General features: G+C 40.5%; 1 protein-coding gene and 3 long non-coding RNA genes across 10 annotated transcripts in view; 2 read left to right on the forward strand and 2 right to left on the reverse strand.

Moving 5' to 3' along the window:
- LOC105355350 (NACHT, LRR and PYD domains-containing protein 12-like) overlaps window positions 1–26481 on the forward strand; it is a 249628-nt gene that overhangs the window by 139608 nt on the left and 83539 nt on the right. The gene's annotated exons all lie outside the window — the stretch shown is intronic.
- Window positions 1226–25579, reverse strand: LOC111948730 (uncharacterized). Its single transcript, XR_013651921.1, has 3 exons — window positions 25092–25579; window positions 19194–19616; window positions 1226–6593 (listed from the first exon to the last, which is right to left on the reverse strand). It is a non-coding gene; the product is annotated as an uncharacterized LOC111948730 (long non-coding RNA).
- Window positions 21474–23921, forward strand: LOC144988341 (uncharacterized). Its single transcript, XR_013652212.1, has 2 exons — window positions 21474–22446; window positions 22751–23921. It is a non-coding gene; the product is annotated as an uncharacterized LOC144988341 (long non-coding RNA).
- LOC144988065 (uncharacterized) lies at window positions 23276–24924 on the reverse strand. The gene is made up of 4 exons (XR_013651832.1): window positions 24671–24924; window positions 23941–24118; window positions 23717–23811; window positions 23276–23559 (listed from the first exon to the last, which is right to left on the reverse strand). It is a non-coding gene; the product is annotated as an uncharacterized LOC144988065 (long non-coding RNA).

Genomic DNA, 26481 nt, shown 5'->3' on the forward strand with positions numbered 1-26481 from the left:
TATGTTAGCTGGCCTCTCTGACCATAATCTTATCCTTGTAGTGAGAAAGCTATCAAGGAAAAGATTTAATTTTTCTGCCAGAGAGAATGACTTCATTGGCATCCCAAAAAACATGAAGGAAGATTTTAAGAATGCGGTTGAACAAACTGACTGGAATCAGATGTTATAGGGAACTGATTGTGAACGGGATTGGGAATTATTCACAAATACACTTATAGAAACAATTAAAAGCTTCAGTTCAAGAATCAAATTCAAACAAAATAAAAACTGGATGAACTCTGACATTCTACAATTAATGAAAGAGAGGGACCAAGCACTAAAAAATGCAATAAAAATAAATCTCAGAGTCTAAGATATCAATTTATAACATTATGAAATGAGTGGTAAAAAGCAAACTGAAGGCCAAGGCAGATTTTTTTCTTGACAATTGAAAATGCCAAAGGGGATTCCAAAAAAACTTGGAGCCAATAGAAAAAAAATTGAAGGAAAGGACACAAAACACAAAAAGCTTTAGAAACAAAGGTAAATGGACATATTACTAAGGATCCAGTCACAGTAGCAGACGCCTTTAATCGATTTTTCATTTAATCGGTTTCCTTTATCGCCAATCATTTCAAATCGAATGATTTGCATGCCTTTCCCATAAATACGACAGAGCCTATATTTAACTTAATGACTGTCACTGAGACTGAAGTCTCACAAACAATCAGGTCACTTAGATCAAGCAGAACAAAAGATGTACTTGGGATGGATACTTTTTTGCTCAAAGAACTGGGCTCAACTTTAACATCTGGGATGGGATGCTGTCGACAGCTGTCGTCATTTTAGGCAAGATGGCTGCCGTAGCTTCTGTCTGAATCCTTGGCCTCTCATAATCTACTCAAAATCAGGGTAATCCTTTTTGAGATCCTTACATAAAGCTGATACTCGGTTGACATCAGTGGTGGGACTGCATATTGGAGATTCTAACATTGAGGTTGTACTGAACTTTAACATTTGCAATTGATCACGTTGGGGCTGGAGGCTTCCAGGCCACGGGGCCTAAACAACAATCCTCACTTTAATATTTCCTTGGTACATCCTGGTAAGAGTGAGTGAGAAATAATGCCTCCTAAATCAAGCAAAACATTGCTTGATGAGGATGCTATTATGACCATGAGTACACTGAGCCATTTAATGGATCAGCAAAAGGAATTCTACAAAGAAATGCTACAACAGCAACAAGAAAACTTCAAGAGTTTTATTCAAATCATCATGGATGGAAATACAAAAGATTGGATGGTGATATCAAAGAAGTCCATGAACTGAAAACAAGCCTGCAATTCACCCAGGGCATTGTGGAAGAGGTGACATTTACATATAAAAAGGTACTGATGTAAAAATCAAAGCAATTGAAAATGACATTGCAAAGTTCAAGAAGGAAATGGAGGACCTCACTGGTGTCCATGGATTACATGAAATCTTTCCACCTTTTTCATGGTAGGGAGAACACATCAATGCAAGGGTAGGGTCATCTAAGATAGGACAAGGGTTACAAGATAAAACAATATACATTCTAAAATCTGCAAATGCTCAATTTCCAAGACAAAATCTGGATTTCAAAGAGACTCAAAACCAGAATTAAGTTTGCAGATTTCTGTTGAGCTGAACCTCACTGCTGCGCTCACACTGATGAGAAAACCACAGAGAAGCAGTTTGTTTGCTTCAGTCTTCTTCACAGCTTCTGAATAACTTCTGTGATCTAACCTCAGTCCTGAGTTCAGCAGTCAGAACTGAACTTAAGGAGTCCAGCTTATGAACCTGCAGAGAACCAACAAACAGCAGAAACACATGTCACACTGGTGATTGAATCATCTCGATAAAATACTGTGCAAAAATGACTAGAAACAATTAAAAATGTAAAAAGGGATTTAATAAATAATAGTCTAAAAACAGCTGTAAATTGGTAAAAAAATAAAAGACATAAAAATTTGATTAAAAGTCCCAGCTAAAAGAGTCCAGTCCCAAAGCCGCGCCCCCCCGAAGTCCACCGTTGGATCCGGCCGTGGAGGGGAAAAAAAAAAACAAAAACCAGCGTCTGTGCGGCTGAAACGAACACACAAAAAAACGAAAAACTTCAGGGTGTTACACCAACATCAGCCACACGCATCCAGGCCGGTCGGGAGAGCAGACTTTCCTTTATGCACCGATCGTCAGGCCTTCAGGTCCCACACGCAACTTCTCGGTCAGCCTCGGCGTTCCTCCACACGGTCGACGCCTCCGTCTCACACGGCTCCCGCTACGTCTTCAAGGCGATCAGCTGGTCCGCCTTCCTTTGGCTCTCAACCGGAGCTTCATTCCTTGCGGCACGCTTCAACTGCGCTGCGTGCGTCTGCCTCAGGTGCTTGCTCCTCCGGCAACTGCTCAGAGTTCCATTTATGCAGTGGTGAGGGGTTCTGCCCAATGAGGTCCAGGTGTGTGTAATGAAGGAAAGAAATCGTCCGTTTTTCAGTTCTTTCCATCCATGCGTGTTCGATAGTCGAGAGTGGTAAAACAAACAAGGATTCAACCGGTTCAAAAACACACTGAGTTTATTTCCCTGATAATAGTTCTAAAGCACAGATTAAAACATTAATGCAGATATCTGGATTCTCAAGTAAAGATCTACTGACGCACAAGTTACATGCGAATTATTCGTAGATTTACCCAAGAACAATGGAATAGTTTGAAAACAGTCTTTTTAAGATGTGTTTGAATCCCCGCCTTCCGGAAAGATCATGGCTGTCGGTCCTCCGCCCATGGTCGCTCTGATTCGTCAGCTGATAGCCCGCCTGCTTCCTCTGGCCAATAGCTGAAGGTTGCAAAGTCCAGATCCGCTCCGCCTTTCCAGGGGTAGGGGCCATTCACCGGCGCACACAATCCATGATCAAAAGGAGTCCTCCTCTGGTCCAAAGTAAATCATACCAGCCAAACGAATACTCCATCGCCGGCACGAGATCAGAGGTCAGCTTCATCCTCCACATGAGAACACGAACCTGAACACTTTCCCAAGGATAAGGTGTTCAACCCAGATAGTAGAAATGTAGTCCCTGACATATTTATCACGTCTCTGGAAACTCCTAGATTTTGCACAAAGAAGTCCTAGTTGCTGCTGCAACTACAAAGCACAAGTGAAGGTCACTGGAAAATAAGTCCTGATGAGTTCAAAATGAGTTCACTTCACACTAAAGATAAAGCTATAACATAATGAAGAATAAGATATTAAAACATACATTTTCTACAGTAATCAGGTCCATGATCCAATAAAATTAAACCGCATGCAAAAGTAAAAACTAAACAAAACAGCACAACATACAAAACCACCCAACACCAAAAGAAATACTAAGGATCAGCACAAATATTACACACATTCCGGCCCACCTTTGACACACACACTGTGGGAAAGACTCCACACATCTGAATGATGTTCACGTCCACTTTATTCTTCACAGAATAAAGAACAGAACACTGAGAACTAAAAAGAACAGATAAACAGTTCTAATGTCTACTAGAAAACATGAATAACGTAAACAAAATACAGAAACACCAGTTTGGTTTTTCCTTAATACATTTTACGGAAAATGTTTTCCTAAAGAAATTATTTGCTCATATGACACAAAAATATAAACTGCAGTTGCTACTTTTTAAAAACTATAATGAAATGTTCACTGATCATATAAAAAGTATTAGATTTAAACAATATATACTAATAAATATATATACTTCCAGTGTTGTCATGGTAACACAGGCAGAGACAACATACACATTATATCAGCATAAACTACAACCATATGAAGCTGTTCAAGAGATGAAGATTAAACTATGATCATCACAAATAACATTTCTATTTACAGGTTCATCTAATAAAAAAAATTGTAGTTTAGCATTTTTTTTTTACAAATCATTTCTGCAAAACTCATTATATAGAATAATTATACATACACTGACATGTAGCAATCCTTTATTTTAGGGATTTTGATGATTGTACGGTATAGATAATAACTTAAAAATAGGGTCTTAAAAATTTAAAATATGAAAATAAAAAAAGACGTTTTCAGGACACGTCAGATGTTAGAAAACTGCTCATTTCTTTCTATTCAATAATTACTTCTGCGTCCTTTTAACTAATGCCTGCATCAATGTGGTCTGGAGACCATCATGCGGCTCTGTGTTCATGTAATGAAAGCTCGGGTTGCTTTGATAGTTGACTTCAGATTGTCTTTATTGTAGGGTCTAGTGTCTCATCTTCTTCTTTATAACAGTTTAGAGATTTCTATTTTCTATTTTTTATTGGGTTCATGTCAGGAGACCAAACACAGGAACAACATGGCCATATAAGGACATATAATTCTTGTGCTATCCTAGGCACTTTACCACTGGGAGAAGACAGTGCTCTGAACCTTTTTTCTTCAATGATTGGTGATCTTCAATGGTGTCCATGGATTACATGAAATCCTCTTCACCTTTATCCACCTTTGTCATGGTAGGGAGAACACGTCAACGGTAGGGTGGGGTCATAGGATAGCACAAGGGTTAAGAATATTTTTAAATGTAGGAAGAAGCCAAGTCCTGCTGGAAAATAAGATCAGAATGCTTTGGAATCTATTGGATCACAAGGATATTTTTGTGTCCAAAAAACATTGATATAACGAAATTTGCACGTGTATTGAGGCTCATTCATTAAACTAAAACAGAATAGAATATTTGAGAATGTTATTGATCATATAGAATGGATATTATCTTGTTACCATAGCTCTGTTAAAAAATAAATCTGGAAGAAAAAAAAAACCTGGCTGCATTTTGTGTTGCCAGGGGACAACAGCTGATTGTGTAAACAATGCAACAACGGATGGTTTCAGACCCAGAAGTGATGGGAAATAGTCCAAATAGAGCATCAGGCATGCCTCACATTAGGTGCAAGAAGTTCATGTTTGTCAAAAAAGAGATGATAATAAAATAAACTAGCAATAACAAGCTAGCTAATTTAGAGCCAAAGTAGGCTAAAAGAAAGTAGTAAAAAAAAACGTCATTAGGATCAGAAAACCCAACTTCCTTTTTTTTAAACATTTTCTGCTGTCCTCTGGCAGGAACTGCTCTGTTACAGCTTTATCTACAGGTACTCATCCCTAAATGTGGTGTCATTGTTTTATTCTATTGCTTTGTTGTTCATAAACCATGCTGTCTCTTGATCACTGCAGTGACATGAAGGTTGGTGGCTATGTGATTAATGTTCTATATTTACATTACATTAATAAAGTAATGCTACAAAATAAAATGTAAACTTCATCAGTTTTTATTGTTTCCATTCTAGAGGCACCTTTTTGTACTCACTATGCATGCACAATTTGTTCAATTGATGTTTCGTGACTCGATATTAACATCTAAAGCAAAAGGCTTCTCTCCTGTATGAGTTCTCATGTGTCTTTTTAGACTACATCTTTGACTAATGTGTCTTTTTAGACTACACCTTTGACTAAATCTTTGATCACATTCCTTACAAGAAAAAGGCTTTTCTCCTGTGTGAGTTCTCATGTGTGCTTTGAGATTAGTTCTTTTACTAAAACTTTTATCACATTCCTTACAAGAAAAAGGCTTTTCTCCTGTATGGGTTCTCTTGTGTGCTTTGAGATCAGATATTTGAATACATTTTTTATCACATACTTCACAAGCAAAATGCTTCTCTCCTGTGTGGGTTATCATGTGTCTTTTGAGATTAGATATTTGACAAAAACTTGTACCACATACTTCACAAGCAAAAGGCTTCTCTCCTGTATGAATTCTCATGTGTCTTTTGAGATTAGAAATACGACTAAAACTTTTATCACATTCTTTACACAAAAAATGCTTTCCTTCTGTATGGGCTCTCATGTGAATTCTGCCTTGAGACAAGTAATCAAAGCATGTAACACATTCTTCACAGACTTCACAGGGTCTTTCAGACTTGGTTCCTACATGGATTGACACATTATGTCCAATTCCTTTTCTTTTACCAAACTTAATATACGAAGATCTTTTTCCTGTTGGAGATTGTTTGTGTTTCTTAATGAAAGACGCCTTTCTGTTTTTTTTTCTAACACACTCACTTTCTGACATGTGAGAGCTGTCCACACTTTGGAAATGAAGTCTGTCTCTTCTCTTCCTCTGATCTCTGTTCTGTGGGTCTGTCTCTTCATCTGTAGTTGATGTCGATTCTTCATGCTGGCTTCCTTTTTCATCCAGACTATCAGTTACATTAAAGCCCTGCTGATTGTTTAGATCTGCTTCACTGTTCTCATCTTCCTCATAAGTAGGAATCTCCATCAAGGTATCAGTCTCCTGCTTCAGGTTAAACCACTGCTCATATTGACTGATACAGAGCTCGTCTTGCTCCTTTTTAAACTGCAGATGATCTGGTTCCTGCAGTTCTTCTTCAATCTGTGGAGGTTCTGGTTCCTGCAGTTCTTCTTTAATCTGTGGAGGTTCTGGTTCCTGCTGTTCCTCTTTAATCCGTGGAGATTCTGGTTCCTCAAGTTTCACTCTGACGTTCCTGTGCTGGTTGCAGAGATCCTCTTCAGTCACCCAATGCTGAGGGAGGACTGCAGGAACACAAACACAAGGAAACCTTTTTATACTTGAAAGGATTTTTTGAATTATTAAGCACCAAGAAAAATCTAAACGACCTTAAAAGTACTTCATTTTAAAATATTATTTAAAAAAATCCATCCCTCAATTTTCTGAACTCGCTGAATCCCTTTTGGTATCCTGAGGATCCTGGATCCTGAAATCTGTAGCAGTGATGAAGACTGATGAGACACATCATTTACAGTCGGGACCATAAATATTTAGACAGAGACACATTCTTTCTAAGTTTTTTTCTGTAAATTACATCAGTGAATTTTAAATAAAACAACTCAGATGCCATTGAAGTGCAGACTTTCAGCTTTTATTCCATGGGTTGAACAAAAAGATTGCATAAAAATGTTAAAAACTAAAGCATTTTTTAAACACAATCCCTTCATTTCATGGGCTCGTAAGTAATTGGACAATTGTCTTCCATGCTATTGCATGGGCAGGTGTGGGCAATTCCCTTGTTATGTCATTATGAGTGAAGCAGATAAAAGGCCTGGAGTTGATTAGAGGACTCGTGCTTGCATTTTGGAGATTTTGCTGTTAACAGACAAAATGCGGTCAAAGGAGCTCTCCATGCAGGTGAAAGGAGCCATCATTAAGCTGACAAAACAGGAAAAAAACATGCCGGAAATTTCTACAGTATTAGGAGTGGCAAAATCAACAGTGTGGTACATCCTGAGAAAGAAAGAAACCACTGGTGAACTCAGCAACGCAAAAAGACCTGGACGTCCACGGAAGACAACAGTGGTGGATGATGGCAGAATCATTTCCATGGTGAAGAGGAACCCGTTCACAACAGCCAACCAAGTGAACAACACTCTCCAGGAGGTAGGCGGATCAATATCCAAGTCTACCATAAAAAGAAGACTGCATGAAAGTAAATACAGAAGGTACACTGCAAGCTGCAAGCCACTCATAAGCCTCAAGAATAGGAAGGCTAGATTGGACTTTGCTAAAAAGCATCTAAAAAAGCAGTTCTGGAAAAACATTCTTTGGACAGATGAAACCAAATTCAACCTCTACCAGAATGATGGCAAGAGAAAAGTATGGAGAAGGCGTGGAGAAGCTCATGATCTAAGCACACTACATCATCAGTAAAACACTGTGGAGGCAGTGTGATGGTCTGGGCGTGCACGGCTGCTAGTGGCACTGGGACAATAGTGTTTATTGATGACGTGACACAGGACAGAAGCAGCCCAATGAATTCTGAGGTGTTCACAGACATACTGTCTGCGCAGATCCAGGTGAATGCAGCCAAACTGATTGGGCGGCGTTTCATAATACAGATGGACAACGACCCAAAACATAGAGGCAAAGCAACTCAGGAGTTTATTAAAGCAAAGAAGTGGAATATTCTTGAATGGCCAAGTCAGTCACCTGATCTTAACCCAATTGAGCAGCATTTCACTTGTTGAATACTAAAATTCAGACAGAAAGGCCCACAAACAAACAGCAACTGAAAGCTGCTGCAGTAAAGGCCTGGCAGAGCATTTAGAAGGAGAAAACCCAGCATCTGGTGATGTCCATGAGTTCAAGACTTCAGGCTGTCATTGCCAACAAAGGCTTTTCAACCAAATATTAGTAATGACCATTTTGTTTTCAGTTATTTGATTTGTCCAATTACTTACGAGTTCATGAAATGAAGGGATTGTGTTTAAAAAATGTTTTCGTTTTTCACATTTTTATGCAATCTTTTTGTTCAATTCATGGAATAAAAGCTGAAAGTATGCCCTTCAATGGCAGCTGAGTTGTTTTTTTTAATTTTATTTACTGTGGTAATGTACAGAAAAAATATTAGAAAGACTGTGTCCAAATATTTATGGTCCTGACTGTACATCACAACCCACTAGTGCTGCTGCTGCCTGCGGGAAACCAGCAGCTCCTAATATCCGCCAAGGTCCAGCCAAGTCATTTCTGCACAGGAAGTCTGCACAAATGCTGAGGGGCACTGACCAGTGGTGGTAAATGAGCATCAATGCTGAGGATTTTCAGATCAAAAGAACCAGACTCAATTGTGGAGAATACATTTATCTGTGCCCAACCAAAAACAGCAACTTCTTTGCTGCATTTTACAATTAGACTGATGCAATGCACACTTTCTGCACCGAAAGTACAAATACTCTGAGTTTTATGTTTATATTGTGTGTTATTTTGGTTCATAGTAGTGGTTTATTAGATTTGTAAGTCGTTAGAGTGAAAATAACTGCGTGGCATGAATAAAATCCTCCTCATTGGAGATGGAGTTGTGTTTACAGGTTCTACTAATGTGATGGAAAGATGGAAGGTGAACATTTAAAGAGCAGATGAATGTTAAACAGCACAGAGTAGAAAGAGTTTATTTATGGCTATAAAAGGATATATCAACCATAGGATAATTAGTCATAAAAATTGATTGGAAAATATGCATACATTCACATACACTAGTAAATATTTCAATTATCACTCTTAATCGTGAATATGCTCTTTTGCATATAGTTAATCACAATGAAACTACTAAGATTGTCATTCCTTCATTTTCTATTCCGTTTTATCCCTTTCGGGGTGACGGGGCTGCTGGAGCCTATCCCGGCCACTTCTGGGCGAAGGCAGGGGATGTAGTGGACAGGTCGCCAGTCTGTCGCAGGGTAGAGTGTCCACAATCACACACCCATTCACTCTCTCACTTACACCTATGGACAATTTAGAGTTGCCAATTAACCTATGAAGCATGTTATTGGACGGTGGGAGGACGCTGGAGATCCCGGAGAGAACCCACGCATACACGGGGAGGACATGCAAACTCCACACAGAAAGGTCCCCCATTGATGTTGTGTTTTTCAGCCAGGACTTGAACCGGGGGCCTTCTAGCTGTGAGGCAAGAGCGCTGACCACTGTGCAGATTGTCATTGTCGGTAGGAATTGCGTTTAGGCTAAAAACTGCATTATCATAATTAACGACCACTGGGCACACTTTTACAACAGATTATAAAAGACGATTGCAGTGGGATTTCAAACACTGAAACATTCGAGTTGACCTTGGTGAATGTTCAGTCATGATGCTGTAGCATTAGGGGCGACAGTGGCTCAGGTGGTTGAGCGGGTCGTCCAATGATCGAAGGGTTGGCGGTTCAATCCCCGCTCCCACCAGCCAAAATGTCGTTGTGTCAGTTGTGTCTGTCAGTCTGCCCCAGGGCAGCTGTGGCTACAACCGTACCTTACCATCACCAAGTATGAATGAGGAGTCAATGAATAATGGACACAATGTAAGCGCTTTGGGTGTCTTGAAAAGCGCAGATAAATCCAATCCATTATTATTATTAGAAGTACAACGATTAATCAATGAATCAATGAATCGATTTCTATTCCTCTGAAGCAAGTAGTTTATTGACTATAAATCATATTAGCAAAAGGAGTGTGACGATAACAGCATCACCGCACGTTTTTTTTATTTTTGGTTTTTGTAAAGTTCTGCATACGGTGCGTGATTGGAACTATATTAAACACATTCATCTTTGCTGATAATTTACTTTTTCTGCTAGTCCTGGGGGAAACCTTGTATTACTGTTTTCCTTCACTCCCTGAGCCACGCCTCTCACTCCCTCTACACTGCACGTGACGTGCTCCCTCTTCTTATACAGTGGTGGACAAAATTGCTGGTACTCCTCAGTTAAAAGTGAAAAAGGGTCCACAATGCTCACTGAAATGACTTGAAACGTTCAAAAGTAACAATAAAATAAAATTGATTGAAAAAGAAATCCGCCATTACTTTTGAGTTGTTGATTAACAGAATTACTTAAAAAAGAAACTACAGTAAACCCTTGTTTTTCGCGGGGGTTAAATTTCAAAAAGAACCCGTGATAGGCAAAATCCGTGAAGTAGAAACCTCTACTTTTTTAACAAGTTTTATACAATTAAAAACTCTATTATACATTGAAAAGAAAGAACAAACCATTTTACAGGCTCAAGCATTTGTTTCACAAATCAAAGTACTTTAGAAACGTTTTTTTAACAAATAACTTGTTCTGTACTGTCAAATAATAATTTTAATCATCAATGTGAACAGAAGGCTTCAAATCGTGGAGATTAGCCCCGCCCACCGCGACCTGAGTAATTGGATTAAACGGGAGAAAATTTAAAATGATTCTTAAAAAAATATAAAGTACAGTCGGACAAATAGTGACTCAGGTGTATTTCACTGCTCTACAGACTGAGCCGCTGCATCCTGACTCCGCTCTGCAGCGTTTTCTTCTTTTGAAGCCTGCGGTGCCGGTTTGTTTGTTCGGGATAAGAACATAGTGATAGGCATTGTTGTCGCTCTTTTTTCTAGCGGAGTGACTTTTTAGCCAATCAGAATGAAGAACAGAATGCAGGATGCAAATCCGTGAAGTAAAGAAACCGTGAAAAGTAAACCGTGTTATAGCAAGGGATCACTGTAATGAAATAGGGCTGGACAAAAATGATGGTACCCATAACTTAATAATTTGTTGCACAACGTTTTGAGGCAATCACTGCAATTCAACGGTTTTCTGTATTTGACAATGAGCCTTCTGCAACTGTCCACGGGTATTTTGGCCCCCTCCTCATGAGCAAACTGCTCCAGTTGTCTCAGGTTTGACGGGTGTCTTCTCCAAATGGCATGTTTCAGCTCCTTCCACAGATGTTCAATGGAATTCAGATCTGAGTTCATAGAAGGCCACTTCAGAATAGTCCAACGCTTTTCTCTGAGCCATTCTTGGGTGTTTTTGGCTGTGTGTTTTGGATCGTTGTCCTGTTGGAAGACCCATGACCTGTGACTGAGACTGAGCTCTCTGACACTAAGCAGCACATTTCTATCCAGAATATACCTTGATAATCTGGAGATTTCATTTTACCTTACACAACTTCAAGACACCCTGTGCCAGATGCAGCAAAGCAGCCCCAAAACAGAACTGAGCCTCCTCCATATTTCACAGTGGACAGTGTTCTTTTGGTTGGATGCTTCATTTTTGAGTCTACGAAGACAGAGCTGATGTGCCTTACCAAAAAGCTCCAGTTTTGTCTCACATTTTCCCAGAAGCTTTGTGGCTTGTCAACATGCATTTTTGCTAGTTACAGTCTGGCTTTTTTATGATTTCCTTTCAACAGTGGTGTCCTCCTTGGTCGTCTCCCATGAAGTCCACTCTGGCTCAAACAACGATGAATGGTGCGATCTGACACTGATGTACCTTGATCTAGGAGTTCACCTTTAATGTGTCTGGAGGTTGTTCTGGACTCTTTAGATACAGTTCCAACTGTCTGTCTCCTCAATTTGTCATCAAATTTCCTCTTCCGGCCACATCCAGGGAGGTTGGCTACTGTCCCAAAGGTTTTAAACTTCTGAAAAATATATGCCACTGTCGTCACAGGAACTTCAAGCTGCTTAGAGATGGTTTTCTAGCCTTTTCCTTTACTAGGTTTGTCTATAATTTTGTTTCTAATGTCCTGGGACAATTCTCTCCTTGGCTTTCTGTTGTCCATGTTCAGTGTGGTATACACCTTTTTACCAAACAGCAACGTTGTAACGATCATCTATTTATTTATAGTGCTCATTACGTTTTTTAGGGTTTAGAGACTATTTGTCTCCCTTTAAATAGGCAGACTGACTGATTATGAGTTTGAAAACAGCTGTGATGTCAATTAAAGGACATACCTGAGTTCATCATGACCCCCTGGGCAATTAGTTCTCAGTCTTTTATGGAGGTACCATCATTTTTGTCCAGCCCTAATTCATTAGATGGTTTGTTTTTTAAATAATTCTGTTTGTCAACAACTCAAAAGTAATGGCTGATTTTGATTATTTAAATTTTAATATATTTTAATTTATTATTACCTTCTAAAGTTTCAAGTCATTTCAGTGAACAATGTGGACTTTTTTTCTTTAACTGAGCGGTACCAACAATTTTGTCCACCACTGTACACACGCGCGCGGTTTCAGAAGCACACACACATCCTCATTCTACAATAGAAGTTTCCGTCTCGTGAGGAAATACGAAAAATTTACTGCGTTGTAATTATTAATTTCCATTGTATTAATTTCCATTACAAGCTACGTGCGTTCTTAAGTGCGCGATACGGCCGCCCGCTGGAGAATTATGTGTTGTGGGGGGTTTATTACTGTTCTCATTTACTCCATAACACCAAACATCAATGCACACTGTTAGATGTCGATGAATATCACTTCATCTTTTGTTTGCAGGGCTCCAGACTAACTTTTTTCACTAAGAGCACGGTGGGCCCCCAACTGAAAATTTTAGGGGCACAACCAGAAAATTTAGGGGCGCATACCGTAAATCAACATGCAACATTCCACTGTATTACTAATAAATACTTTAATAATAGATGCAGAAATTGCAACGTGCTGTTTCAAATTCAGTGCAGTGTTAGAAATGAGGGGAAGAAAATGGTTGTCCTCCGGACAACCTGGCACTTGGTTGTCCTCCCCAATATTTGGTTGTCCTTTGATACCAATATTTAACAGCAACAAAATCTACTCAGATGTCAGTACTTACATTTTTATGTCTTCTATACATCTAATATCAACTGCCTCTTATGATGGACATTTAAAAAACTCTTTAAATATTAAAAACAAATATTTACTAAATACTGAAGCATCTGGTTACACAAAGTATTGAAAAAACTTGAAACTAACATCTTTATAACTAGTATCTTTACACAGATTTGTATATATTGGTTCTTTTTTTCCTTTGCTTTTGATAATTGTTGATTAAAGAACATAAAATACAAAAAGTGTTGTACAAATGTGGAATATCATATCAATCCCATGGAAAAAGGTCATGTCAGTCTGTTCTGTTATGAGTGAAAGTTATGTGTTTTAAATCTTCTAGGGCTGAATATTTTGAACGTGTTTTTTTGAAGACCTCTAGTGGTCGCGCCAGGTACTGTTCAACAAATGTATTTGAAAAATCTTTATTGAAAAGTACAGATAAAGAAACAGAAAAATCTAGCCACAGGGGTTGCAAGCCAGTTGCCTATGTGCCGGTCCCAAGCCCGGATAAATAGAGAGGGTTGCGTCAGGAAGGGCATCCGGCGTAAAAATAGCCAAAATAACCATGCGAATCATCCACAACACTTTAGACATACCGGATCGGTCGAGGCCCGGGTTAACAACGACCGCCACCGATGCTGTTAACCTACAGGGTGTCGGTGGAAATTTGACTACTGTTGGTCGAAGAAAGAGGGGAGGCAGAAGGGTCCGTGGCCAGAGAGAGAAGGGAAAAGGCAGGAACATAGGTTTGAGAATAGGGACTCTTAACGTTGGCACAATGACAGGGAAAGGCAGAGAACTGGCAGACATGATGGAGAGAAGGAAGGTAGATGTACTGTGTGTGCAGGAGACAAGGTGGAAGGGCAGCAAGGCACGTAGTATTGGAGGAGGATACAAACTGTTCTATCATGGTGTTGATAGGAAGAGAAACGGGGTAGGTGTGATTCTGAAGGGGGAGTTTGTAAACAGTGTTCTAGAGGTGAAAAGAGTCTCAGACAGGATGATGAGCCTAAAGTTAGAAATTGAAGGGGTGATGGTGAATGTAGTCAGTGGGTATGCGCCACAGGTTGGCTGTGAGTTAGAAGTGAAGGAGAGATTCTGGAGTGAGTTGGATGAGGTCATAGAGAGTTTTCCCAGAGGAGAGAGAGTTGTTATTGGAGCAGACTTTAATGGCCATGTTGGTGAGGGCAATAGAGGTGATGAGGAGGTGATGGGCAGGTTTGGTGTGAAGGAAAGGAATCTGGAGGGACAGATGGTGGTGGACTTTGCGAAGAGGATGGAAATGGCTGTAGTCAACACTTACTTCCAGAAGAGAGAGGAACATAGAGTGACATACAGAAGTGGAGGTAGGAGTACTCAGGTGGACTACATCCTATGTAGACGAGGTTATTTGAGAGAGGTTAATGACTGCAAAGTGGTGGTAGGAGAGAGTGTAGCCAGACAGCACCGCATGGTGGTGTGTAAGATGACTCTGGAGGTCAGGAAGAAGAAGAGAGGGAAAACAGAAAAGAAGACCAAGTGGTGGAAGCTACAGAATGAAAAAACTTGTGAGGAATTTAGGCAGAAGTTGAGACAGGTTCTGGGTGGTCAGGATGAGCTTCCAGATGACTGGGAAACTACAGCAGAGATTATCAGGGAAACAGGTAGGAAGGTGCTAGGTGTGTCATCTGGAAAGAGGAAAGACGGTAAAGACACTTGGTGGTGGAATGAGGAAGTACAGGAATGCGTCCAGAGGAAGAGGTTGGCTAAAAGGAAGTGGGATGTAGAAAGGACTGAGGAAGGTAGACAGGAGTACAAGGAAGCGCAGCGTAGAGTGAAGAGAGAGGTGGCAAAGGCCAAACAGAAAGCTTACGATGAGCTATATGACAGGTTAGACACAAAGGAAGGAGAAAAGGACTTGTTCAGGCTAGCCAGACAGAGAGACAGAGATGGGAAGGACGTGCAACAGATAAGGGTGATTAAGGACAGAGATGGAAAGGTGCTAACAACCCAGGAGAGTGTACAGAAAAGATGGAAGGAGTATTTTGAGGAGCTGATGAACGTGGAAAATGACAGGGAAAGAAGGGAGGAAGATGTGGTTGTTGTGGAGCAGGAAGTAGCAGAGATTGGAAAGGAGGAGGTTAGGAAGGCTCTGAAAAGGATGAAGAGCGGAAAGGCCGTTGGTCCTGATGACCTACCTGTGGAGGTATGGAAGTGCTTAGGAGAGACAGCAGTGGAATTTCTAACGAAGTTGTTCAATAGGATTCTAGAGAGTGAGAAGATGCCTGAGGAATGGAGGAGAAGCGTTCTGGTTCCGATCTTTAAGAACAAGGGTGACACGCAGAACTGCAGCAACTATAGAGGAATAAAGTTGATGAGCCACACAATGAAGCTGTGGGAAAGAGTAGTGGAAGCCAGGCTTAGGAAGAAGGTGGAGATCTGTGAGCAGCAGTATGGTTTCATGCCCCGTAAGAGCACCACTGATGCCATTTTTGCTTTGAGAATGTTGATGGAAAAGTACAGAGAAGGTCAGAAGGAGCTGCATTGTGTGTTCGTAGATTTAGAGAAGGCGTATGACAGGGTGCCGAGGGAGGAGCTGTGGTACTGTATGAGGTCGTCTGGAGTGGCAGAGAAGTATGTCAGAGTAGTTCAGGACATGTATGAGAGAAGTATGACGGTGGTGAGATGTGCTGTAGGTCAGACAGAGGAGTTCAAGGTGGAGGTGGGACTACACCAAGGATCAGCTTTGAGTCCTTTTTTGTTTGCTATGCTGATGGACAGGCTGACAGACGAGGTAAGACAGGAATCTCCCTGGACAATGATGTTTGCGGATGACATTGTAATTTGCAGTGAGAGTAGAGAGCAGGTGGAGGAACAGCTAGAGAGGTGGAGGTTTGCTCTGGAAAGAAGAGGCATGAAGGTCAGTCGTAGTAAGACAGAATACATGTGTCTGAACGAGAGGGATCAAGGTAGAAGCGTTAGGTTACAGGGGGCTGAGGTGAAGAAGGTGCAGGAGTTTAAGTACTTGGGGTCAACAGTTCAGTGTGATGGAGAGTGTGGAAAAGAGGTGAAGAGGCGAGTGCAGGCAGGTTGGAGCGGGTGGAGGAAAGTGTCAGGAGTGTTGTGTGACAGAAGAGTGTCAGCAAGACTCAAAGGAAAGGTGTACAAGACAGTGGTGAGACCAGCTCTGCTCTATGGGTTAGAGACGGTAGCAGTGAGACAGAGACAAGAGGCTGAGATGGAGGTAGCGGAGATGAAGATGTTGAGGTTCTCCTTAGGAGTGACCAGGTTAGACAGGATAAGGAACGAGTACATCAGAGGGACGGCTCATGTTGCCTGTGTTAGCGACAAAGTCAGAGAAGCCAGACAGATGGGAAAAGCCGAAAGAGAAAGAAGACAGATAAAGAAACAGAAAGGATTCGCTAGCATGCACGCACTTCGTTTGTCAGTGGAAAGAATTTGCGGCATACGTTTCAATTTAGTGGTTGCTAAAAACTAACCCTTGAAAAATACCAAAATGTTGAATAAAAGACCAGTTTATCACACGGACAACCAGGTTCATTTTGTCCTCCGTGAAATCTGGTTGTCTTGGACAACCGGATAACCGCTTATTTCGAACGGTGCAGTGTCACATTTTATTGTGCACTTTTGAAGATGCAACAACAAGGTAAACTGACAGGAAAAGGTAAACTGTAAAAGAACGGGCGCTGTTCAATGGAGATCAGAACAATCGATACAGATACCAGAGATCAGAGAAAAGCCTAAAAACTGATTGAATTTTATGTTGGTGACACCAAATATGTGCAGCCAAGATGCACAATAAGCGTGTTTGAGGTCACCCAGGTGGACGCAACGCTACACAGATCACTGTGTGTGAGACGTATATTTTTGTTTTTGCTCCAACATCACCTGTCAATCATCACAAAAATATCACCAGAAAGGGGTGGGAGCAAGGCACCAACTTGAGCGAACGCAGCTGGAAATGTAGTACTGAACTGACTGAAAGCTGCCCTACAGACTACAAAACAATGCATTATGGGACATGTGTCCTGATGGTTTTTGTAGTTGAGTGATCAATGAAAATTATTAAAAATACCAATTGATTTAGAAAAAAAGGCTACATACATTACAAAACATTCCAATAAAAATAAAACATATAATAACACAGATCATACTGAGGGGGAGAGGCAGATTAAAACTAAATTGAACTCCAGCCTCCTGTTCTCCTTCAGTCTCGCTACAGATTCGCTTTCATCCCACCCCCCAGCCTGGTTTCCCCAACGATCCAGGCGCGGTGCTGGTTCATCTTAAACACGTCTATCGTTGCATTTTCCCCAACGTGTTTTCAGTGTGTCTCAGACTAAATCTTGTTTCTCGCACGTGTTTAAAGTTCAAGCTCCGTTAGCTGTCACGCATGTAGGTGAGGGACATTTATTTTCCTCAGCTGACCCATATCCCGCGAGAGCGGTGTGCTGCAGTGACAGCCGTGCATGAGAACCGTTTGGTCGGGGTTGATGCGACGCTGTGCGCCTAAACGTAACCATAACCTTAATCCTCCTCCGGGTCTGTGTGACCCAGAGAAAAGTTCAGCACGGACAGCATGTATGTAGAAAATTACGAGCGAATAAATACGTTCTAAAAAGGAAAGTAAGGAACTCCTTAATGGTCCGGGGAGGGAGGGGGCGGTCAGGTTTCCTGCCTTAAATTTTCTCCTGCTTTCATTGTCGAGCCCCCAAGAGTCATATTCCCCACTATGATTCGTTGCTTTGTCAGCTCCGCGCACAACAATGAAAAAGTGTCATTCATGTAAACTGGCGGGCCACATTAACATTAAACTTTCATATTAAGGCGGGGGCCGCAAAATATCATCTTGGGGGCTGCAAATAGCCCGCGGGCCGCGGGTTTGAGACCCCTGCTTTAGACTCTGGCACTGGTACACTAGCCGCAGGTCGGAAGAATGAATCAATAGTTCACTTACTCATAGCTCAGACGCACATATCAGGTTGTGATGATATTTGTCTCCGTTTCCTTCCCACAGATGTTTACGCGCGCTCGATTATCTCTAGGCCCCTCCACGCATTTTAGCCACTTACAGTGGCTTGCCCTATTCTTCTCACAAGCAGTGGCCGCCTCACAGACAGGCATCACGCGAGTGTGTGCTCGCGTTTCATGAGTATGTGCGCGAGTGTGTGTGTCTGCCTGCGTGCGTGTGTGCTCGCGTCTCATTGATGATTTCATTGATCATTGACGTGCCCCTTCCACGTTTGATGTATAAAAAAATACGGAGGGTGGGGGAGGCAAATTTACTAGTAGCACATGTGCGACAGGATGTAAAATTCAGTCGCACACTCTCAAATTTTGGTCGCAAAATGCCACCATATGGTCACAGTCTGGAGCCCTGGTTTGGGAACAATTTTGTGCAGCGCAAAGTTACGTGTCTGTATATATAAAGTCGGAGCCTCCTGCCGCGCGTTATTCAGGCATGTCAGGTTTCATGGCTACCGGAAAGGTGAAAAAGTGTCTGCAGTCTGTTTATTACTGGGCAATATATAATATTCAGAGAAGATGTCCGTACCAGAGAGCACAGGTGAAGCCTCACATGCAGCTAGAGAGCGGTCCGCTGCAGAACATACACATAGTCATTCTACAACACCTATATAGTTCTTTGGTTAGATAGGTATTAGTTAGTTGTTACTGTTATTTGTTAATAAAGAATACTGTGTTGTGATTGTAATCATTTGCGACGCGGCCGCTGGGCGATTTTGTGTTAGGCGGCGGCAGGGGTGGAGGGTGCGCGGTTAACCGCAACACACCTCCACCCGCGGTGATTAAAAATCCCACACCGTCACAGCTCTATTCAGCAATCACAAATTATGATATGAATCGATTTATTAAAACACACTGTTACACTTCTATGTAGCATACAATACATGCCATCTTTTTTCACAGTTTCATTATCATCATTTTGATATTTGATATTTTTATTCTCTTTCTTGACTTCACTGTTAACCAACATCACAACCTTCAAGGTTGTTAATGGTGAGTGAATTAAAACTAAATTATATGGTTTCTGAGTCACACTGACCTGCTGACATGTGAGAGCTGTCCACACTTTGGACATGACTTCTGTCTCTTCTCTTCCTCTGATCTCTGTTCAGTGGGTCTGTCTCTTCATCTGAAGTTGATGTAGATTCTTCATCTTGGTTTACTTCCTCATCCTGACTATCAGTTACATTAAAGCTCTGCTGATTGTTTAGATCTGCTTCACTGTTCTCATCTTCCTCATAAGTAGGAATCTCCATCAAGGTATCAGTCTCCTGCTTCAGATCAAGCCAACCTTCATCCTGAATGATGAAGAGTTCCTCTGGTTCCTCCTTAACCTGTGGAGGTTCTGGATCCTGCAGTTCCTCTTTAATCTGTGGAGGTTCTGGTTCTTCCTGTTCCACTCTGAAGTTCCTCTGCTGGTTGCAGAGATCTTCCTCTTCTGTCACCCAATGCTGGGGGAGGACTGCAGGGACACAAACACAACAAGGAGCCTTTTATACGTTTACAAGACTTTGGGGTTTTGTCAAACACCAATAAACTCAGTGATCATTGAAGAAAATGCCTGAGGAGTCTGGAGGATTGGAAAAGACTAATTGAAATAAACATATACACCATTAAATTATTAAATAAATATGTCACTCATTATTTAAAATTGTCATTACATAAATAAAATTGAAAATCAATAAATACATTTAGAAAAGAATCAAATTTTAAGGAGTACATTAGTTTTTCATGACATGTTTCATGATTTTATGGTCCAGTGTGAGCTGGAAGGGACAAATTGAAATAAATGTATTGAATATGAAATAAATAAATGTGTCATTACTTCTTTAAAATTTGAAATAAATAATAAAAAATGTCATTAAATGTGTCAATATCTATTTAAAATTAAATTTTAAATTATTAGGTTACATTTTTAAGTTATTCTAATATTCTATATTCTATTTCTCAATTTGCCATTGACCCAGTTGAAAGGGTGAACTTTGTTTAAGCCTTATGGTTGAACTCCCGCCATTTTTTCTGCCTTGTGCAATGAGATGAGAGGAGACCTTGAAACTTTGTTCTTCCAGTTTGTTCTTCTAGTTCTAGTGAAGGAAAGTGCTGATTCCACTGGTGACTGAAACAAACACACACTAGTGTCTGATAAGGACACGTCAATGAACACTCATGGGATCTATGTGACACACTTTACTGGCATCTGCACTTATGGCGTACAGTCGGGACTTGAAGGTTATTGGGTGTAGTTCCACCAGCACAAGCAGCTGTTCCTAGATGCTACTTGTGTGCACTGGAATCTGTACACAAGTGGCATCTGGACATTTGTGGACAGATGTACACAACTGGACACTCTGGACAGTCCAGCTGACAGGCTGTAGGTAATGACCAAGTCCAGAGTGTGTCCTCTGTTGTGAGCAGCTGTGAGACATTTTTGAAATCTGTGCTGCTCAGAAGATTGAAACTCAGTCATGACGTCATCAATGTTGACAACATGTCATTCAAAATCACCAATGATTGAAATCCTATTATACCGCATGTGAAGTGATGATAAAATTTGACAAAAATATTTAATAAGGCAGGAGGGGGGTGGTCTGTTGTACACAGTGAGAGTGAGGAAAAGCAGGAGGGTATTCCAGAAAGCAGGTTATGCTAGCTCCCACGATAAGTTTGAGGCTAAGAAAGTTGATAACCTCAGCTTTCGGTTCCAGAAATGGAGATATGTTTCAGGGTAGGTCAAGTCTCCATGGCAACTCATGCTCTGAACATAACCTGGTCCGGAGCAGGTTTAGTTGAAGCTTAGTTTATTTACAGAGAGGTGAAGCAGCATGGCGTGTCCATTTGAAGATGATTTAGTGAATGAAAAAGCTCAGATAATACTTTTTCCACCATGAGAGGGTGATAAGACCACATATGGATGTTGGAAAGATAAACTTTTTTACTTTGATCTAACGTAATTATTTGCTTCAGTTAAGATAAATCATTTTTTTTTGTTAGAAATTTCTTTGTTAACAATTACACGTAGTTTTCAGACAGTTATTTTCCTTTCGTTCAAATTAATTCAATTAAGTAAGTGTAACTTTGATGCTGCTGTTAGATCGGCACCGCAAGGGATTCTGGGATATCATTCCCTTTGCCTGTCTGGACGGATTTGGGTTTAAGTGTGGGTTTTTTACAAAATGTGTTTAGTTGTATAGCTGTTTTACTGTGTTTCACCGTGTTTTGCCGAGTTATTTTGTCCTACTATGCTTACGTCTCTGCACCATGAGTGAGAGTAAAGAAGAAGATGATGAGTTTATATAACACCCCTACCACCTACTCATATTATGACAGTGACGGAAAATTCTCTAATGAATTTTTGCACTCCGTGCATTTTTTTCCGTTATTTTTATTGTTATAAAAATGAGCATATCTGCCGGCTCAAACTTAGACATATGAAAGTTCAAGAAATAGAAGTAATTAAGATTTAAAAAAGATTAATGGAGTAATGTGACATTTAGTTAGATAAATACGTAAATTTGAGTTGTATAAACAATTATTGAGTTTGAATAAATTTAACTAAATTATTTAAATTATTTTTCAGCCGTGTTACTTTTTTGATGGACTTATAATTTTTAACCGCCGTCATTAAAATCTCAGACTCCGTCTCACTTCCGTCTCAAGTGTCGCGCTTTCTTTTTTTTCACCACGCGTTTCCATGGTGACTCCAGAAATCGGCGATCTATTGAGAATGTCTTTATGTACCGTGCGTTAACCCAGGGTTACCAAGTCGAGCGTAATAGACCTTTTTCACACTTCCGCATTTTTCGACCGGAAATACGTCAATGACGTGTAAAACAACTTCCTGTTAGCGTAGCAGCAGATATGAAGAATGGCAGAGTCGAAGAGTTGCAGTCTCTGTTGCGTTCCAGGCTGTTCGTCTTCCAACCAAAAACAGCCTTACCTTTCATTTCATTATTTTCCTGTGGATCCAAACCTGAAACCCAAATGGATATAGGCGATCCGAAGAGATGAAGGGCATAGTTTTAATGTAAACACAGGTAGCACCCTCTGCTGCCGGCACTTACTAACTTCGCTCCGGTATTGTGGTGCGGCTGCGTCGTTCGTCGCCTGAAGAGTGGTGTTGCCCCGAGTATTTTCCCTTGGAACAACTTTACTGATCCTTTGAGAAGGGAGTCAGAATATGACAGAACCTCAAACGTCAGGCTATGCAGCTAAGCTGTGAAGATACTAGCGACATGGTGGCTAAGCTAAGACAGTAAAGATGGATCACGACTACGTGACACACCCACCTGCAGGTAAGGTTGTTCATAATGTGTTTGGTTAACGTTAGTCAACTATGTGTACCGTTATTGGATACATGCATTTCTACCTGAACAAATTAATATTTATAATAAAAGATGTTCATGCTCTCACCTATTTTAATTACATGTATTTAATCACTTTTGAGCATTTTGTCATTTTGTAATTTCCTTAACAAAAATAAATGAAATGTATTTGTAATTAAATACTTAACATACTTTTCAAAACATGATTACTGTGTTGTGTTGAAAGGTAGCATTAATATATTAAGACTGATTTTTAATTTCTTTATCTTCACAGGTGCTCTGGATGAGGCTTTGGATTACATCCATGACTTAGAAGCCAAGTTCCTTTGCTGGAGCCAGAAGACGATGTCATGGCGGACAAAAGTTCCTCGTTCAAGACCTCCTAACTGACATTGGATCTAAGATCATCATTCCACCTTTTAAGCTTTCAGCTCAATTCAGCAAGGAGGAAACAGAACAAACCGCAGCCATCACCCGCCTCAGAATTATGGTGGAAAGAGTGATCAGTAGGATAAAGTCCTTTCACATCAGGAACTCTCTGTGCCGCTCACACTGATGGGCAGTGTGAATCAGATCTGGCTTAACCGCCGTGTTTTGGCAAATTATCATGGACTTTTTTGTTTTGAAGAGTGAATTAATGTTTGGTATGTAAATAATGTATAATGTGCAAATAGTATGGAAAAATTTAGTGTTTCCACATATTCTTAAAATCTAATTAAATATAATTGTTATATTCGTAATATTTTTCTGTTGAAATGTGACTGACTACGCAAAAAAATTAGATGAACAAATAAAACAATTTTGGTCAAAATTGTGCCTCGTTTAATTTTTTGGTATGCAAATAACATCAAACATTTACAATAAAAAATAACATTACAGATCAACAGTAAGACAGAAGGCTGAACTGATTGTTAAAGACAAGATAAGTGTAATTTAAGGTATGCATTCATGCATTTGCCACAATATATATCCAAGTTCTCTTTCATTCCATCTCAGAAACCCATCCAACCCAGCCATGAGAGGTTGGGGCTGCATCTGGCATAATCTGCTTCCAGATGCCATCATATGGATCTGGCTGTGGTCCTACACAAGAGAAACACAACACACAAAAGTTAGACATAAGTGCATAACTACATTTCAATTTAATTCATTATATCTGCTGTAACCATAATTTGGTTAGTCATAAGATTAAAAAAAAAAAAAACTTAACTTGCTCACAAAGCAACAAAAAGTTAATCACCTGTATGCCTTGTACAGTGTGGACCTCTGACCGTCCCTGCCAACTGTTTTGGGTTTTTGCACCATCAGCTCACTAACCGGTTCAGGATGGATTCCCTTATAAGTAAAAGGCAGAAAGCAATTAAAGTCTGTAGTAACTACTTGGGGTGTTTTTATAATAATTTAGAGTTGTTATGGATACACATACGTTCTTAAAAAATAATGACAATATGATCACAAACCCACCTGTGCCATCTTTGCAAGCCACTCGTGCAGGCCAGGGGGGTGGAGCAGCCTGCAGACCCAGCTGTGAATAATGTGCGGTCTGGAACAGGATGGCAACTATGTGATTGCAAAATCCTTTAGCAGCCACACAACTGCAGACGAAAGCTTTCAGGTTGGCACTTTCTGCGTCCAGTGATATCTAGACACAATAAATTATATAGGTTAAAATTAGGACATACTTATGTTGCTACATCAATGTTCAGAATGACATGAAACTATAACTGTCAATAGGGTGACCAGATTTGAGTTTGTAAAAAAGAGGAGTGAAGTGAGTTTGTGAGATATTTCATCGAGAGTAATTGGTGTTCAGAGCTGCATACATGAAGCAAATATAATTACATTTCATCTATGTTCAATGTTATTTTATTATATAAGTATCAAAAGAGAGGACATGTCCAGGAAAAGAGGACTTCTGCTCACCATACTTTCAGAAAAATAATACTAGTAAGTGAAGAAAGTGCCGCAACCGCAGCAAAATGAACACGCATACGGGCAACTTAACATTTCTTATTTACAGCTTCACCAAATTTTTGGGTGTTATGTTAATCTCATGCCTTTTCACTTAAACATACACACAACATATTCACTGCGATGCCTTATATTACAAATTAATAACACCAGGATTTACAGTTGACGTAAACACACAGAGTTACCGGTGATGCGGCTATGGCTAAAGCTAGCTGAAGCTTACCTTGGTAATGGTGGATAAACTCTTCGTGGACGAATTTATATCCCATGTCCAATTTGTTTCCTTTAGTGGACGATTGCATCTTCACACTCTTCATCACATCGGTGCTGGTGAACTTCGGAACACAACTCAGGCTCTTCGAAAACACTCTAGGCTCTGCCATTCCTCCGCCAGCGAAGCACAAACCGGAACTAGGTTTACACGTTGATGACGTACTTCCGGTTTTTGCGAAAAAGGTCTATTACGCCAACTCATATACCCGGTCTTCTGGAACCGACATACCCAGAGTAAGCAACTTCAGGCGGATTTCAGCCAGAGTTCAGGCTTAAAGTCAGGCTAGTTTAAACATGCTTCCTGGAATACCCCCCAGGTCACCAAAAGAAAAGCTCAAAGCGCTTCTCTCTCTTTGTAGAAGTGAGCATACCTAGTATGTGGTGTAGTAGTAGCTGAAGCTGTGGGTTCCAGCTGCTATCCAGCAGTCTGCGCTGACGACAGAGCTCCTGCTCGTACTGGACGATGGTTCCTTCAGCAGCAGAAAGTTGTTCGCTGACAGAACCTTCCTGAGGTTCTGAAGACATGGTTCCTGCTCCGATCTTCAGCTCCAACTCCCACAAACACCACCGTCCTCTTCACTGCAGCTCCGAGTCCGATCGATCATCTGCTAGTCTCACAATCACAGCAATCCACGTTGTCTTTCCGTTCAACACTTCTTCACTCATTTACGACACTTTGGAAAATGCTGAGAGTTCCCACACGAACCACGTATCGTCCTTTCTTTAAAAAAAACACAAACACAAACATACTGACAAAACACCACCGTCCTCCCAGTCACTGCTAGCTTTCCTAGCTCCTCAGTTTGTTTACTTCCGGGTCACGTGCTAAAACTTTATTTGAAACAAGTACAGTATAAACTGCTTACCTGGATCTAAATCTGGTTCGAATTACTGTCAATATTTTTTAACAATCTTAATTCATGAAATAACAAAACAAAGAAAATCTACAAGGAAAAATACATTTTGGGCAAACTACTTTAGCTTTGTTAAATTAAGTTAATTGAGGAGAAACATTTTTTATCAGGGTTTTTAGGATGAACACAGAGCTGATTTCCTGGAGATGGTAAATGGTTTTCAGATCATTTATGAGGGCAGTTTCCCACGGCACACCTGACCATCTCCCACGGCACACTAGTGTGCGGCGGCGCACTAAAAAACACAAGTCTAATCAATGATTGGCTGCAGCTGTTGCCAGGGTTTGTTGATTAGAAACGCACATCTGATATTAAAAGTTCTAACTAATATATCAAAGGAGATACTAAAACAATATAAAAACAAAGCATATTTCTATATGAAAGATTATAAAGTTATGAAAGATAAACCTTCAACCAGCAGACAACAAGAATTTAATTTACATTTTGTCAGAGTTTTTATGAGATTTCTTTTGAACTGTCTTTTGTCTGCCATGGTTCTATTCTAGAAATTGGGGCTTAATGAGAAAAATAAGTTTCTGCAGCCTTTAATCAGAGGACCTTAATCCACTTTTTGTGATTCTGAAAGATCTGGTAAAGAACAAACATGAAGAAGAACTAAAAGCGGAACTGCACACAGAATCCAGAACTGCTGGAAGTTGATCTTTCTTTGGTCAACAGCCATGCTGCTGCTTTCTGGACCAGCTGAAGGATATTTCGTGAACGTTCATCCACTCTGTGGTCCACAGAGGTGCAGGATTCCAGGAACCACGAGAAAAGACCGCTGACAGGAAGGATGACATCATCAACTACGGCAAGGGCCCATAAAAACTGTCCACTTGATGCTGAG

Source organism: Oryzias latipes, chromosome 2 (assembly GCF_053564925.1).
Source record: "Oryzias latipes strain Hd-rR chromosome 2, Olatipes_Hd-rR_3.1".
Classification (NCBI taxonomy): domain Eukaryota; kingdom Metazoa; phylum Chordata; class Actinopteri; order Beloniformes; family Adrianichthyidae; genus Oryzias; species Oryzias latipes.